We start from the raw sequence: 6,470 nt of genomic DNA, 5'->3' as shown, positions 1-6,470 counted from the left end.
TCTCAAAGCAATAAATCATTCAAGCTCATCACAGCACGGCACCAATAAGAAAGTCTACACAGCCATCAACATTGCAATCCTGACCAGGAAGAAGACTTCCGAAATGTATACAAAGCCCTCACAGCTGCGATGGCCTACACGCTACAGCCCCCCACCCATACAAAACACATACAAACAATACAAAAGGAATTAAAATCGGACTTCCCTGTCCCCGCACAGGTCCCAAGTCTGTGTTGGTTGCGACGCGTACGCCCAATGTAAACGCCAAGCAGTTGGGGTAATTGGAGTCATCTACTCTTTCCTGGTTACCTGTAGAACAGGGGTGGCCAATTTTATCCGCAAAGGGCCGCTGTGTGTGCTGGTTTTTGCTGCAGCTCCCTAAGGAGTCCTCACACCTGGGTTTGAACAGCTGACCTACAGTATAGGTTACCCCAAAAACCTGCATACACACCGGCCCTTTGCGGATAAGATTGGCCACCGCTGCTATAGAAGCTTTTCCCTCCCACTATCTTCCTCCGGGTTAATAAGTGATCCCCGGTTTCTTCGGCGCTGGCGGTGCTAGCCAACCGCGAACGCCACAAAACGACCCACAGATTCTCTGCCCCCAGCGGCCCGCAACCTACTTCCTTTTCTCTGGCGCGTTCCATTGAACGTGAGCCCCCCCCCCCCCATTAAAACCTCAGTCTCATTATCTCCAGGTGAGTGAATGCAGCAGTCTCTGTCAATTAACCACCATCCCCCCTTGATCACAGTCTTCATCACAGTATGTACAGGGATTGACATAACTGGCACGCAAGCACGCTTTTACCTTTAAAAACGACACGTGCGGCAATCGATTAATGTAACAGCGCAAATACGTACGTATTTTATGTGCATTTGCGCCGAAATGACAAGAACTTATCGTGCATTTGAACCTATATACCGCAAATGAAATACAAATTAACATATAAAGGTTCAAATGCACGATAATTATATAGACTTTATATAGGCGACTATTCTGGTAAGTAAGAGGTGAATTTCTCAATCGGCACTTTGTACTTAAAGTAATGCTAATGTCCGTTACCAGTCCGTAATTGTGTTACTAAATCGCGTTACGTCTTTTCATGGGCGTCGTTAGGTCCGATCATTCGAGCGCTATAGGCACCAAGAGGGTCTAGCTGCAGACGCCTGTAGAGTGGAGCTCCACAGGAAATACGTTACCTCCACAGGAAACACGTGATGTTTAAGGACGTAAAGTTGAGCTCCGGTTAGGGTTAGGGTTAAGGTTAAGGTTAGGGTTTATTTGCTGTGACACAGAGTTGAGGCCACGTGTTTCCTGTGGAGCTCCACTCTACAGGCGTCTGCAGCTGGACCCTTCTCAGTATTTTAGTTCCGATTTCACTCTTCCTTCAAAGAAAGTCAAGCCCCGGGTAAACTTGATCTTTCGATAGCTAGAAACTCTACCTGTGTCTTTTACAGTTTTAGTCCGGTGTACTGACCGCGGTGAAGTTGGTTTTATGTTCGATATTCGCTACATTTACAGACATCTAAACTGCAATATCTTCTTTTCAGATTAGGCTCTCTCAGGCCCTCTCTGCAGCCAGACCCTTCTCTGATGAGCCATTGTTTGGGGCAAAACCAGCGCATTTTACTTTTTATTTCAAATAAAACGCGGGGTTGCCAACTTCAAGATGTCTGCACACACATGTAACAGTTATTACCTTGTAAATAGTTTGCTTTTTTAGTTAACCGTGTAAATACACTTAAGATGTAGCTATTTTTAGGTTTTTAGTGGTATAATATAGATCTGCCGTATGATTTCCTGCGTGAGTCTGAAAGTGTGAGTATCATGCCGGTGTTCTGTCATAAAATACTACCTATCGAGACGCGCTATCGAGCCTTTCTGCGCATGTGCAGTTCCACCGTTTTGGGATTAGGGTTAGGTTTTAGTGGTTAGGGTTAAGGTAAGGGTTTTAGGGGGTTAGGGTTAGGGCTATCGATTATCACTACGGTAGCATTTTTTGACAAGGCAGCATAAATCGACACAACACCGGAAGCTTGAGATTTGGCAACCCTGAAAACGTACATTTTTTGTTTCACCTGAGTTGATTTATATAACAAATAACATTACTTTATACAGTTGTTAAAAAGTAGAAACTTCAACGAACATGAAATCACCAATAAACTACGTCTACAAATATTTATTTTAATATTTCTATTTTAATCAGAGTGAGCAGGCCTGGTGGCATTATAGCCTATATGCACGTTGAAGTAATTTTATTTTTGCACTAATGGCACTACTGTTTAAAGTACTCAGTTTCTGGGTAAATAAAAATAAGTTTGTGTTTCAAATAAGAGTGAAATCTGTGTCTTTGTGTACTGCACAGTCAGACCTTAATACCATCCCTTAGCATTGGCTTCATTTCATCTTGGTGAACATAATAAGTTTCTGACATCAAAGGGAAACTTCAGACATTACACTTTACATTTTAGTTGCCTAAATCAACTGTAGTTTTAGTCGACTGTAATCTTATGATATTTAGTCAACTAAAACTAGACTAAAACTAATTTAGATGACTCAATTATGACTGAAACTAAATTACATTTTAGTCAAAAGACTATGACTAAAACTAAATAAAAGTTTGCTGTCAAAATTAACAATGCAATATTACATTGTCTCAAAGCGCTTTATAGCATCTCCACCCAAAGCCCCCAGCGAGTAAGCCATAGGCAACAGTGGCAAGGAAAAACTCCCTAGAAGGAAGAAACCTTGGGAGGGACGTATTTGCGACTCAAAGGGGGAGCCCATCCTCCTGGGGCCGGCAGGGAAAGTGAAATCGGAGAGATGGCTAAGTGCCAAGTCACACTGTTCATGTCATAAGATTTGAGTCACAACCAGGGTGCAAGGGAGGTGATGACAAGCTGGTGTTGGCGCTCCTTCAGATCGCCAGGCAACCAGTAGTAAGGCGGCGGGGCATACATGGAGGGTGACACAGGCAGAACGGCAAGCTGGATGGAAGGATGTCATGGGTATTGGCAACGTCACATGTACTGTAGCAGGGTGTGCAGGATATCTTGATAAATTGAGGTCTCCAGGCAGCACACCCCAGGAGGAGTAGGGAAAATAAAATGTGAAATTAGCCAAAGTAGGGGAGACCAGAGGCAGTGTAAACAGTTACGTAAACAGTTATGTAAGTTCCAGCAGATATGGCTATGGCAGCATAAGTAGGAGGGAGAGGCAGGTGGGAACGCAGGCATGGGGGAGTCCCTGAAATGTCAGCACTCTAATTCCACAAGGGAGTGTGAAGCTAGAGTGACAGCACTGACAGTTCAGTTTATCCAAAGCCAATGGCACCGATCCCCACCAAGCTCTACATCCCACACTATAGGTCTAACTGGGGGTGAGCAGTTAGCTAGAGCTAGAACTAGTGTCCCTATATAAGCTAAACTAAACAGGTGTGTTTTTAGTCTAGACTTGAATATTGAAAGTGAGCCTGAAACCCGCACATCCGGTGGAAGACCATTCCACAGCTGAGGAGCTCTATAGGAGAAAGCTCTGCAGCCTGCCGTAGCTCTTTCTACTCTAGGTACTAACAGATATCGCGCCTTGAGAACAAAGCAAGCGCGGAGGGTTGTATGAGGTCAGCAGATCACTAAGGTATTCTTTTCAAGGCCATTCAGTGGTTTATAGGTTAATACAGTAGCAGTATTTTATAGTCAATCCGAGACTTAACTGGAAACCAGTGAAGGGAGGATAAGACAGGTGTATTGGGATCAAATTTTTGAGTGTTTGTGAGAACTCTGGCTTCTGCATTCTGTACCAGCTGAATGTAAGGAACCAGACGGGCAACCAGAAAGGAGGGCATTACAGTAGTCCAGTCTGGAAGTTACAAAGGCATGTATTAATTTTTCTGCATTATGAAGGGAGACCATCTTCCGAAGCTTGGCTATGTTCCGTAGATGATAAAAATGCAGTTCTAATAATACTTCTTATGTGAGCATCAAAACATAGATATGAATCAACTAGAAGACCAAGATTTCTAACCACCGTGTTAGGCTGTATAGGAAGGCCACCAATGTTGAGGTGGTGAAACTTATTTTGTGAGTCTTCTAGCTTGGGCATTCCCACCCCTGGTCTGCTGGCAGTATTCCAGAGGGTTTGGTTGCAAATGCAAACGATATATTTTCATTGTTTTATGACCCTCTACATTCGTGTGTTGTGTTCCGATGTGGGGAAAAAATGTTAATGGGTAAATCACCGATCAATACGCCGGCACCAGGGATCGTCAGCCTGTCTTTACACTCTGAGGAAAAGGGTAAAAATTTGTACCTTCGGTTGTCCCTGGGGCTGTACCTTTGTAATTGTACATTTTAAGGTACAGAAATTGACTCCGAGGAACATCCCAAAAGGTTTGAAATGGAATAATGTAAATTTGCCATAGGATTTCCGGCCTGGCGTGTCTCTGAAAGCATCTCACGCCAGATGCGGGAGAGTTTCGCAACCTGAAAATGTGCACTTCTAATGGTTTCACCTCATTTGATTTGTAAAAAAACATTACTTCATACAGTTGTTAAAAAACATAAACTTTGATGAACATCAAAATCACCAATAAACTAGGTCCATTTATCCAGCTTGTTATAAAATACATACTGCGTATGAAAATGTTTCAGCTGTAGGATTTCTGGGCAGTACAGAGCCCCTGAAGACCGTAAGATAACATGAGAATTTTTATGTAATTAAATTAATTTAAATGTTTGCTCTTACCCATATTCCTAATCTGGGTTACATTTAATTTGAATGAGTACATAGTGTGTGTGTGTGTGTGTGTGTACACTGTATGCACAAAAGTATTGTGACACCTGGCCATTACACCTACCGGACATTTTATGACATTCATTGTAAATCCATGGACGTCAGTGTGGAGTTGGTCCCCCCTTTACAGCAATAACCATTGTCACTCTTCTGGGGAGGCTTTCCACAACATTTTGGAGTGTGTGGGAATTTTTGCCCATTTATCCAGAAGAGCATCTATGAGGTAAAGCATGTTGGACGGGAAGGCCTGGCTTGCAATCTCCATTCTAATTCATCCTAAAGGTGTTTGATAGGTTTGAGGTCAGTACTCTGTTCAGGCCAGTCAAGTTCTTCCACACCAAACTCCAATCCCAACCCAATCCTGTCTTTATTCTCCTGAGACCCAAGGAAAAAAGTATCCTTCAATTGTAGGTTATTTGTCTTTGGAGGAAATAAGACATCTTACAATTTAGATTTTTTCAAATTTATTCTTATTTTAATTTCACAGCATGTCCTCTTTAGTGCACAACAAGAATAAATACGTTTCCCAACATCAGTGAAAAAATAAATGCAAAAATACAATGTCCACTACAATGGACATAAATGAATAGGTCGGGTCTCAGGAGGTTACGGAGCTTGTTTTGTGTACTGGGGCACAGTCATGCTAGAACAGAAAAGGACTTTCCCCAAACTGTTCCCACAAAGGTGGAAGCATAGAATCGTCCTTCACTAGAACCAAGGGGCTCAGCCCAACCCCTGAAAAACAGCCCTATACCATTATCCCTCCTCAACCAAACATTACAGTTGGCACAATGCAGTCAGGCTGGTAACGTTCTCCTGGCTATCGCCAAACCCAGACTGGTCCATCAGACTGCCAGACTGAGAGTTGTAATTCATCACTTTACAGAACACGTTTTCACTGCTCCAGTGTCCAGTGGCGGCGTACTTTACACCACTGCATCCGCTTTTTGTTTTCACACACTATGTGCCTCAGCACTCAGCAACTCTGCTCTGTTACTTTACATGGTCGGCCACTTTGTGGCTGAGTTTCTGTTCCCAAATGCTTCCACTTTGCAAAAATATCACTTACAGCTAACTAGGGAATATCTAACAGGGAAGAAATTTCATGAACTGACTTACTGCAAAGGTGGCCTCCTATGACAGTACTGCGTCTGAATTCTCTGAGCTATTCAGAATGACCCATTCATTCACAAATATTTATAAAACTGACTGCTTGGCTAGGTGCTTGATTTTATACACCTATGACAATGGGTCTGAATGAAAGACCTGAACTCAGTGATTAAGAGGTGTGTATCAATAGCTTTATCCATATAGTGTGTGTTAAAGTATAAAGTATACATTTAGTAATAAAGTGGTGTCTCTAAATGACCAGAGTGTAGGGGGAAGTGCCCTGCGATGGTCAGGTGTCCCACCCAGAGAGTTCCCCTGCCCTGTGCCACCTGCTTCCTGTGATAGGCTATAAGCTCACTGCAGCACTGTAGTAGTTACGTTGTATGGGAGGTAAATGTGTTTGGCTATTTTTATTAAAAATGAATAATTAACTATTATGGGCAGCTGAAGACAGTCAATCTGGCTCTCCTTTGAACTTTCCAGATGACTCCCACACTAAGGTAAGGAGAGAGATGGACTCTGGCCTGTCCAGCAGTGTGGACATTCACTCTGAAGCCAGAGACAGACT

Source organism: Paramormyrops kingsleyae, chromosome 16 (genome assembly GCF_048594095.1).
Source record: "Paramormyrops kingsleyae isolate MSU_618 chromosome 16, PKINGS_0.4, whole genome shotgun sequence".
Taxonomy (NCBI): Eukaryota; Metazoa; Chordata; class Actinopteri; order Osteoglossiformes; family Mormyridae; genus Paramormyrops; species Paramormyrops kingsleyae.
The sequence above is the reverse complement of the archived record's forward strand: the minus strand, read 5'-3'. Positions refer to the sequence as shown.